Source organism: Arachis ipaensis, chromosome B6, assembly GCF_059453495.1.
Source record: "Arachis ipaensis isolate K30076 ecotype BB chromosome B6, ASM5945349v1, whole genome shotgun sequence".
In the NCBI taxonomy this organism is placed as follows: Eukaryota; Viridiplantae; Streptophyta; class Magnoliopsida; order Fabales; family Fabaceae; genus Arachis; species Arachis ipaensis.
Genome location: NC_142441.1, coordinates 56,085,715 through 56,096,923, shown reverse-complemented (window position 1 = coordinate 56,096,923; position 11,209 = coordinate 56,085,715). Strand labels below are relative to the sequence as shown.

The 11,209-nt window shown below is 38.5% G+C and overlaps 1 non-coding gene across 1 annotated transcript; it reads left to right on the top strand.

The window, feature by feature from the left end:
• Positions 1-236: 236 nt before the first annotated feature.
• LOC148555670 (small nucleolar RNA R71) lies at positions 237-340 on the top strand. Its single transcript, XR_015886347.1, has one exon. It is a non-coding gene; the product is annotated as a small nucleolar RNA R71 (small nucleolar RNA).
• Positions 341-11,209: the final 10,869 nt, after the last annotated feature.

The window sequence follows — 11,209 nt, the reverse complement described above, 5'->3', positions numbered from 1 at the left end:
ACACCTTGCTTTGGGCTAGAATTGTATCAACATGGTTCAGCTCCATGACTCCCTTAGTGTTGTGTCTCTCTGATGCATAGTAGTACTCATTCTCAGCCACTGTTTCAATCACTTCAATGGCTTCTTCCACAGTCTTTTTCCTGTTCAATGAACCTCCTGATGAATGGTCCACAGCCTTCCTTGATTCATAAGAAAGTCCATCATAGAAAATGTGCAATTGCACCCAGTCATGGAACATGTCTGGTGGGCATTTTCTTGTCAAATCCTTGAATCTCTCCCATGCCTCGTAGAGAGTTTCACCATCTTGTTGTCTAAAAGTCTGAACCTCAGATCGAAGCCTATTGACCTTTTGTGGGGGGTAGAAACATGCCAGAAACTTGCTTTCCACCTCGTCCCATGTTGTTAGGCTCCCCCTTGGGAATGATTCCAGCCACTTAGCTGCCTTGTCCCTAAGTGAAAATGGGAACAAAAGCAGTTTATAGGCATCTTCCTGGACTCCATTGGACTTCACAGTGTCGCAAATTCTCAGGAATTTTGTGAGGTGTTGGTTTGGATCTTCATTAGCACTCCCACCAAATGAACAATGATTCTCCACAAGTGATATTAGCTGTGGTTTGAGCTCAAAATTGTTGGCCTGAATGGGTGGTTTCTGAATGCTGCTACCACAATTCCCAGAGGTTGGGTTTATGTATGAACTAAGAACCCTCCTCTCAGGAATGGTATTGTTTCCATCAGCTCTCTCATGGTTGTGAACTTCTCTATCCATGTTGAGATCTAGAGCTTCCTCAAAATTGTCCTCAGATTCTCCTTCAGATTCTTCTTCTCCCAGTACTCTCTTCCCTCTTGCTTCCCTTCTAAGTCTATGAAGGGTCCTCTCTGGTTCGGTATATGGAGGAGTTGATGTCTCTCCTCTCCTACCTGTCATACAAGAACACAGCACAGGCACCAAACAAGTGAAATACTCTTGGTTAATGGAAGAGTATGGTTAGAGCAGTTGAGGAATTAATTCAAACAGTTAGTGAGTCAGTGAGTTAGTTGCTTGAATTTAAAGGCATAAAGAAAGAAAGCATGTAACAGAGTGCAGAAATTAAAATTCAACAAGTAACTTGAACAGAATTAACAAAGCAAGAAAAATGCTCAATCTAGTTAACTTCCAATTTGAGAATTGTCAATCGAAAACCAATCCCCGGCAACGGCGCCATAAACTTGATGCGCATAAACTTGTTATGCCACGATTTAGGAAATTGCACGATCGGCAAAATTCCTTCCGGCAAGTGCACCGGTTATCGTCAAGTAAAAACTCACAATAGAGTGAGGTCGAATCCCACAAGGATTGGTTGAGTGAGCAATTTGGATTAGAAGTGTGTTCTAGTTGAGCGGAATCAAAATTTAGATGAGAATTGCGGAATGTAAAATTGGCGGGAAACGTAAATGACAAGAAATTGAAATGGCGGAATCTTAAATTGCATGAAGTAAAGAGCAGAAGCTAAATTGCTGAAATTAAAAGGGAATGGGGGTGATTGCATGAATTTAATTGCAGAATGTAAAGAGAAAGTGGAAATCAGAAATGGGGAATTCATTGGGTTATAGGAGATATTGAGATCTCCGAATCAAAACATGTTTATCTCTTCCTCAACCAATGCGTTCATTTAATTTTGCTTGGCAATCTTATATGATTGGATCCCAATCCCTTGGCTCACCAATTCTCTCTAAAAACAAACAAATTCCCAATCCCTTGGTTTAAATGTTCATAAGAAGAGATGATGCTCGATCACTGATTATACCACACAGTTTCATGAACCACAATTTGGTAGGATTACATGTCACAATATCCATCCAAACCCCAATCCAATTCACTGTGAGAAAGCTTCTCTAGCATGAATCCTCCATTCCTTTCCCAAGGTTCCGAAGGATTCCAATTATGGGTAGTTTCTTTCCCAAGACAACTACCCAATGGAATTAGATCGAGAAGCTATCTAACAAAATTCAAGAGAAAAGATTGAAGAAGAAGATAAACTATTATTGATTCATTGAATTACAATAGAGCTCCCTAACCCAATGAAAGGGGGTTTAGTGAATCATAGCTCTGAATTCAATTACAAAGATATGAAAACTAGCCAAAATGAAGATAAAGTCCCTTCCTCACTTAAATTCTATCCTATTTATACACTTTCTATATTGAGCTTCTGTTGTGTTTCTTGGGCTTTGAGGCCTCTCCCTGCTTTCCTTTTGCCTTGGGTTTATGATCCATAATCTTGATGAGGCTGCTGATCCAAATTCTGTAACATTCATTGAGCCAACTTAGTGATAATCAAATAATGACACATGACTCAACAAATTGAAATTTCAGACTCATCAATCCTTCAGGCCCAATCCCATAAACCATGATATTCAATTGGGTTTCATACCAGAGTAAGTTTAAGTTAATGTTTGTGCTCAAATACTAACTTAAACCGCAATATTTTTGGCCCAGAAACCTTTTCCAAGAGTGGCGTTTAAGTTGCAGTTTAAGCTTAAACTGCAGCTTAAACGCCAGACACTTCCAGTGATGCCTTTTGTGGAAGCACGTTTAAGCTTCAGTTTTAGGTTAAACTGAAGCTTAAACGTGGAAATGGAAGAAGGAAGCCCTGGAGGGTCACTTAGTCGAACACGTTTAAGCTTCAGTTTAAGGTTAAACTGAAGCTTAAACGTGGAGATAGGAAAGGCAGCCCTGGAGGTCGAACACGTTTAAGCTCCAGTTTAAGGTTAAACTGGAGCTTAAACGTGGAAGAGGGGAAAGAGCAACCCTGGAGGAGAAAACTTGGTCGAACACGTTTAAGCTCCAGTTTAAGGTTAAACTGGAGCTTAAACGTGGAATGCTCCTGGTGCCTTTCTTCCTTCTGGCGTTTAACCTCCAGTTTAAGGTTAAACTGGAGGTTAAACGTGAAAATGCTTCTTTGGTGAGAGTTTGTGTCGAACACGTTTAAGCTCCAGTTTGAGGTTAAATTGGAGCTTAAACGTGGAATTGCTCCCATGGTGAATTTCCCACTTCTGGCGTTTAACCTCCAGTTTAAGGTTAAACTGGAGGTTAAACGTGGAAATGCTTCTTTGGTGAGACTTTCATTCTGGCGTTTAACCTCCAGTTTAAGGTTAAACTGGAGGTTAAACTTCAGTTCCAGCATTTCTTAGCCTTCATGATTCTGGCGTTTAAGCTCCAGTTTAAGCTTAAACTGGAACTTAAACTCCACATGTGATATTCAAGCTTCCTTTATTGGTTTTGTTGCTTCCTTGCCTAGCCTCTTCTTCCCTAAAATCATCCAAACAATTGCATCAAAGTCTTGCAAAATTTCATGAGAAATCTTCCATTCATAGCATTCAAGTAATATAACTAAAAACTCATGGAATTTGCATCAAAATCATACTGTTTGGATGGTTCATTGCTTTGTTATTCATTTAACCATTCTTGGTTACTTTAAGCTCAAGAAAATGCATAAAACCACTAAAACTAACAGAAAAATGCTAGTGAAACTAGCCTAAGATGCCTTGGCATCACTTGCCATCCTTCGAGAACGTTAGTGACACTTACCATTGTCACTAACGTTCCAAATTGCCCCTATTTTCCACATTAGAGTCCACGTTAACTAGGTTAACGTGGCTTCTAACGTGGCCTTGCTAGCCATCTCCAATGTTAGTGACAAAGTTGAGTGTCACTAACGTTGGCTCATCCTTCCCTTATCCACGTTAGCTTCCACGTTAACTAAGTTAACGTGGGAGTTAACGTGGCTCATGGTGGCATGTGTGGCTCCTTCCAACGTTAGTGACAATGTTGGGTGTCACTAACGTTGGCGATCACCTTCTTTCTTCACGTTAGCTTCCACGTTAACTAGGTTAACGTGGGAGTCAACGTGGCTCATTGGGGGCTTGTGTTCTTCCAACGTTAGTGACAATGTTGGGTGTCACTAACGTTGTCGACCACTTTATTCCTTCACGTTAGCTTCCACGTTAACTAGGTTAACGTGGGAGTTAACGTGGCTTAATGTGCTTTGGCCAACGTTAGTGACAATGTTGAGTGTCACTAACGTTGGCTCCCCCCTTCCTTCTTAACGTTAGAGGCCACGTTAACTAGGTTAACGTGGACTCTAACTTGGCCACTCATGATCTTGGTTCAACGTTAGTGATAATGTTAAGTGTCACTAACGTTGGCTCTATTTCTTAACGTGGGCAATGATGGCTTCGAGAGCATTATTGGCAATCACTTTTCTCATTAACTTTGCAAGTTACTCCCATTCCACGTTAGTGTTAACGTTAGTGCAACTAACGTAGCCACTAATGTGGTTCTTCTTTGCTTCCTTTGTCCTGAAATTAAGCAATAAAGTGCATCAAAGTTCTAGTCCAAGTCATGGGAAATGCAACATCCAATTTGTCCTTAAATTCATGCAAAATCCTCATGAAATCATATAAAATGCACAATGTATGCTTGAATCAAGATGTAAGTGAATATCTACCCAAAACTAGCTTATTTCCTAAGGAAATGCATGAAACTACCCTAAAAACAGTAAAGAAAAGGTCAGTGAAACTGGCCAAAATGCCCTGGCATCAAATAACTAATATGTTGTTCTATCATAATAGCTTATGAACCCAGACGTTATGAATACTGTGCATGAGGATTTGAGATACTTAGTAAAGGGTCCATCACGATATGCCAAGAGGTTTTCTACATTTAGTATCAATGGGTTCTCCTTTCGAACTACCAATCGAGACAATGGGTTAAAGACCCAGAATGGTGGATTTTTCTTAATGTCTTCAACTCCTTGTGTTGCTAGCGCTAGTGATGCTAATGTTAGGAATGCTGATTTGTCATTTATGGCAAATTAGAAGATATTATAGAACTAAACTACAATGGCCGATTTCGGGTTACTTTATTCAAATGTAAATGGGCTGACACCACTAGAGAATGGGGCTGTAGAAAGGATAGTTGGGGTTTTACTTCTGTTAATTTTTCACAAGTAATACACAGTGGTGACCGAGAGGAGGATGATCCATATATTGAAGCCTCACAAGCTCCAATGGTGTATTTTGTCAATGATGAAGTGAATAAAGATTGGAGTGTTGTCGTGCATTTGAAGCCAAGAGACTCATATGATATGGGGAGAAATAAAGATGATGAAGCATGCGAGAATGAGCCATGGTTAGAGCAAAACTTGGATTCTTTATTTGAAAATGGTGATAATCTATCATTGTTAAGAGATGAGGTATATGATGAACTACTAGATGATGACATTGGACAAGACGAACACATGTTGGAATAGTTAGTAGGTTAAATTAATTTATGGTATGAAATTTATATTTAAGTTTTCATTTAGTTATAATTCATATTTTATCTATACTTATTAATTATTTTATTCCCAACTATTATTTTATTTCCAACTATCATTTAGTTATAATTCATATTTATGGTATGAAATTATTTTATCTATACATTATAATAGTGCCAACTGATATATACTAGTTACCAGGTCTTCAAATTTAACTTGCAGATATGTAACTTTCCAAATTTCTTGATCTATTATGTAGATATGCCAAAGCAAAAGAGGTACAAGAATATACTTAAAGCAGCAGCAGCTGCGAATTCTTCACAAGACAAGCCAATTGCAGTTGCAAATTCATCCCGAGATAAGTCGGCAGCTTCAAATGCATCACAAGTCAAGTCTGCAGCAGCTGCAAATTCCTCCCGAGAGACATCGGCAGCTACAAATTTCTCCCGAGACAAGTTGGCAGTAGCTGCAAATTCCTCCCGAGACAAGTCAGCAACTTCAAGTTCCTCCCGAGACAAGTCGACAGCAGCTGCAAGTTCCTCCCAAGACAAGTCGGCAGCAGCTGCAAGTTCATCCCGAGACAAGTCGGCAGCTTTAAATTCTTCTGAGCATCCATCCGAACCTAAATGTAAACATAGACGTGAATCTAAACATTATTGGACTGTTGATGCCATACGTATGTATAAATGTTTTATTATATTATTATTATCAAATATATTGTCTTGAAGCTCAAAAAGCAAGAAGCATTCAGAACCTAAAATAAAGAACAACCACATTATTGATTTAGAGAATACTAGTGTGTGAAATTATTATATATTAATTAAGCAGCCATGATTCCTTCAGAATTCTATCCGACTAAGTTATCTGCCAGCAATACCTAAAAAATTAAAGCAGATTAACATTAACTAAACTGTATTTTAGGGCTTTAATTAAATAAGACTGTAGCAGTGGAATACAATATTGGCATCATGTGCGCCATATCTACTTCTTTTTCTGATTTTAAGCAGCGTTTCTCCCAGTTAATGTCTTCCTGTTCTAGACACACATGTCATATATATGTATACTTGTTTCCTATATTAGCATACGTGGAATTTTGCTGATCATAAAAATTAGATACTGAACATTATTATTGTATGTATGATGCATTACTATTTCGTGGTACCTTTTGTACTTAACTGAGTGGATTTTAACCACTAAACTCACACTTATTCACATAAATCACATGTTGTACATTTTCCTTCCTAATTTTGTGCTATGATTGAAAGCATGCTTCTTTGGCCTTAATTTTGCTATGTTTAATCCTCTCTTATTATCATTCGATGCCTTGATATGTGTGTTAAGTGATTTCAGAGTTTATAGGGCAGGAATGGCTTAGAGGATGGAAAGGAAGCATGCATAAGTGGAAGGAATACAAGAAATTGAAGGAATTGCTGAGCTTTCAATCCTGACCTCTTCGTATTAAATCGATCATAACTTGAGCTACAGAGGTCCAAATGAGGCGGTTCTAGTTGTGTTGGAAAGCTAACATCCGAGGTTTCAAAATGATATAAAATTTGCCATAGTTGCCTTGGTGTTAGGTGATGCGTATGTGTGGATGACGCGTACGCGTGGATAGTACGGCAGACAAGCGATGTGTATGCATGGGCGACGCATACGCGTGACTGAACCACGTGTTGTACGTATTAGAAATCACTGGGGGTGATTTCTAGGCTATTTTTGGCCCAGTTTCAAGCCCGAAAACACAAATTAGAGGCTGCAGAGTGAGGAAATCATTCATTGATTCATTGACACTTCTCATTATTCATAATTTTAGGTTTTAGGGTTCTTAGTTTTATTCCTTTTAAATTTCTGAATTCTATCTTATTTCAATTTAGTTTCTCTTCTACTTTTAATTTTTCTAGCATTTAAATTTATTTAATTCCCTTGTTGATTACTTTATGTTGCCATTTGGTTTATGAATTCTCATGTTAGATTCAATTTCCCTTTTTAATGCAATTTGAGGTATTTCTATTTATTGCTCCTTTCTTCGTTTATGTTATTGATGCTTACAATTGATTGTTTGGATTTTATTATCTCTTATTACTTTTCTATGTTTTTATGTTGTGCCTTCCAAGTGTTTGACAAAATGCTTGGTTGGGTTTAGTGTAGATTTTTCTCCTTTTGGCTTTGGTTGAGTAATTGGAGACTCTTGAGTTATCAAACTCTTTTGTTGATTGATAATTGAAAGTTGCTATTTGATTTGGATCCTGACGTGGCAGAAATTGGTGAGTTAAGAAATTATTATAAGAGATACGTTGCAAGTACAGTTCTTAACCAACCAGAAATCCGCTTATCAATTTAGAAGGGTGATGCCAGGGCATCTTGGCCAGTTTCAGTGACCTTTTCTTTACTGTTTTTAGGATAGTTTCATACATTTCTTTAGGAAATAAGCTAGTTTGGGTAAATATTCACTTATGCCTTGATTCAAGCACACATTGTGCATTTTACATAATTTCATGAGGATTTGCATAAGTTTAGTGACAAATATTATGTTGCATTACTCATGACTTGGACTAGAGCTTTGATGCACTTTATTGCTTGATTTCAGGACCAAAAAGGAAGCAAGAAAAGGGGAGGTAACTTGCAAGATTAATGAGAAAAGTGATTGCCAATAACATTCTCAAAAAGCCATCAATGCCCACGTTAGAGAGTCACGTTAACTAAGTTAACGGGAACTCTAACGTGGAGAAGAGAAGTTGAGCCAACGTTAGTGACACTTAACATTGTCACTAACGTTGGCAATTACTCATAAGTGGCCACGTTAGAAGCCACGTTAACCTAGTTAACGTGGCCTCTAACGTTAAGGGGGGAAGAGAAGCCAACGTTAGTGACACTCAACATTGTCACTAACGTTGGCCTATGGTGCAAAGTACCACGTTAACTCCCACGTTAACTTGGTTAACGTGGGAACTAACGTAAAGGATGAAGAGTTGTCGACAACATTAGTGACACTCAATATTGTCACTAACGTTGAAGCAACCACACAACCCCCAAGAGTCACGTTAACCTCCACGTTAACTTAGTTAACGTGGAAGCTAACGATGAGGAATGAAGGATGAGCCAACGTTAGTGACACTCAACATTGTCACTAACGTTGGGATGGCTAAAGATGGCTACGTTAGAGGCCACGTTAACCTAGTTAACGTGGACTCTAACGTGAGACCCAGGGGCACATTGGAACGTTAGTGACAATGTTGAGTGTCACTAACGTTCTCGAAGGTTGGCAAGCACCACGTTAGAAGCCACGTTAACCTAGTTAACGTGGGCTTTAACGTGAAACAAGAAGGGGCACACTGGAACGTCAGTGACAATGTTGAGTGTCACTAACTTTCTCGAAGGATTAACAAGGCAACGTTAAAAGCCACGTTAACCTAGTTAATGTGGGTTTTAACGAAAGGCAAAGGAGTGCATTGGAACGTTAGTGACAATGTTAAGTGTCACTAACGTTCTCGAACTTATATTCTCACTAAATATTAACACCCCTAACGTCCTGAGCTGAAGTCTCTGCCCACTTAGCACTTTCTCTCTGCAAGTAAAGCCAAGCCCAAATGAAGAAAAGAACTGCTTCAAACTCAAGATCTAAAGGCCCAAGACTTGAAGAGTAAACTAGAAGCTGAGAAGAGTAGTATATATAAGAGTAGCTTTGAATTGTAAAGAAGCTCTGGAGGCTGGGAAAAAGAGAACTACTCTCTGTATTTTACTTTCTTTGCAAATTCTAGTTTTATGATGTATTCTCCATCTTTGTTTTCATTTTCAAGAGCTATGAACAACTAAACCCCTTTCATTGGGTTAGGGAGCTCTGTTGTAATTTGATGGATCAATACTAATTTTCATTATTCTTCTTCTATCTTTCCTCTTGATTTTACTTGAAAACTTTCGATCTTCATCCAATTGAGTAGTTATCTTGGAAGAGAAGCAATTCAAACTTGGATCTCTTTTGAACCTTGAAAGATGAATGAAGAGATGAAGCTAGAAATGCTTTCTCATGCTGGACCAAATTGGGTTTGGATGGGTATGTGACTATAACCCCCTCAATACTTGATTTGGGAAATGCATGTGGTATAATCAGTGACCATACTTCATCTCTTCTCATGAGCAATTGACCAAGGAATTGGCTATTGATCAAGATTTGAGAGATTGAATTGCAAGAAATTGTAATTCAATCACTTAAGATTGCCAAGGAGATCAATGAGTGCATTGATTGAGGAAGAGATGAAAATGAACTTGATCCGAAGAATTGCAACATCTCCTAAGCCCAATGAACTCCCCATCTCTGATCTTACCCATTCTCTTTAATTTCTGCCATTTACTTTTATGAGCAAATCCCCCATTCCCATTTACAATTGTGCAATTTATTTTCAGTCATTTACTTCCAGTCCTTTAATTCTAGCATTTACTTTTCTGTTATTTACATTCCCGCCATTTATTTTTTGCAACTCTCAACCCAAATCCTGGATTCGCTCAACTAGAACATTCTTCTAATTAAAGTTGCTTGATCAATCAATCCTTGTGGGATTCGACCTCACTCTATTGTGAGTTTTTACTTGACGACAACTTCGGTACACTTGCCGAAGGGAGATTTGTTGAGAGACAAGTTTTTCATGCATCAAAAGGTTGTCATAAAATTTAAATTAAAATACTGGGAGTATGAGTCCCAGGTCGTCTCCCAACGAGTTGCAGAAAGGTGTGCTTTTTTATTAATCAGATGTTTTCAAAAAATGGTTTGAGTTGAATAATAGGAAATTAAATTAGAGAATTTGTGTAAATTTAAATAAAAGCCTTGGCTGGGAGTATATTAGTTGGAAGCCCTATTCTTGTTGGAGTACTCTCAAGATTAATTGATAATTGAGGGTTGTTCTGTTTAGTTATCCCTTACTAGGTAAGGGAAAGTCAAGCAAGTTGGAAAGCTATTTCTATTCACAAGTTCCAATCCGCTCAATTGAAAAGGATTGGTGTCAGGACTAGAGGGCAATCCAACAATAAACCCAATTACAATTTTTCTTTTAAGCATTCCAACTCAAGGTCTTTCCTTCAATCAACTCCCATCCAAGTTATGGAACTACTCGCTCATTGTAAATGTAGAATTCATAACATAGAAAAGGGAAAAATAGAAAGACATGATAAGTAATAATCAAAGGGATCAATCAAAAATAAAAATAATTCTTGTATTAATAAATTCTAAAAATAATCCAATAATATTTCTGAGTAAACAAAGGACATGGAAGAGTAAGAGACAGGTAAAGAAAACAAACGAGAATGACGAAGTCTTGATGGAGGTAATAACTCTTCTCAATATCCCAATGTGAAAAGTAAAAATAATAAATCCTAAGAACTATGAATGTGTAGAGAGAAAACCTAGAGGAGGAGTAAAACTAGATCTAAAACTGAGAATTCTCCATAATGAATTTTTGTTTTTTCGTTTCTCCATGTTCCTTGGCTCTAGTATGCTTTTCTGGGTCGAAAATTGGGTCAAAACAGGGCCCAAAATCGCCCCCAGCGAATTCTACAGATTCTGCAGATCGCGCATGTCACGCGATCGCGTCATTCATGCGGACGCGTCATTCAGCGTTTTGCCTTGCCACGCGTGCGCGTTGTCTACGCCTCCGCGTCACTTGTGCAGTTCCAATCTGCGCGGTCGCGTGAGCCATGCGTCCGCGTCACTGCGATTTCCTCTATGTCGCGCGGTCGCGTGAGCCATGCGTCCGCGTCACTTCTCGCTGGTCATCTCCTCAATTTCTTGTGTTCCTTCCATTTTTGCAAGCTTCCTTTCCAATCTCCAAGTCATTCATGCCCTATAAAGCCTGAAACACTTAACACACAGATCACGGCATCTAATGGAATGAAGGGGAATTAAAATACATAATTAAAAGTCTTTA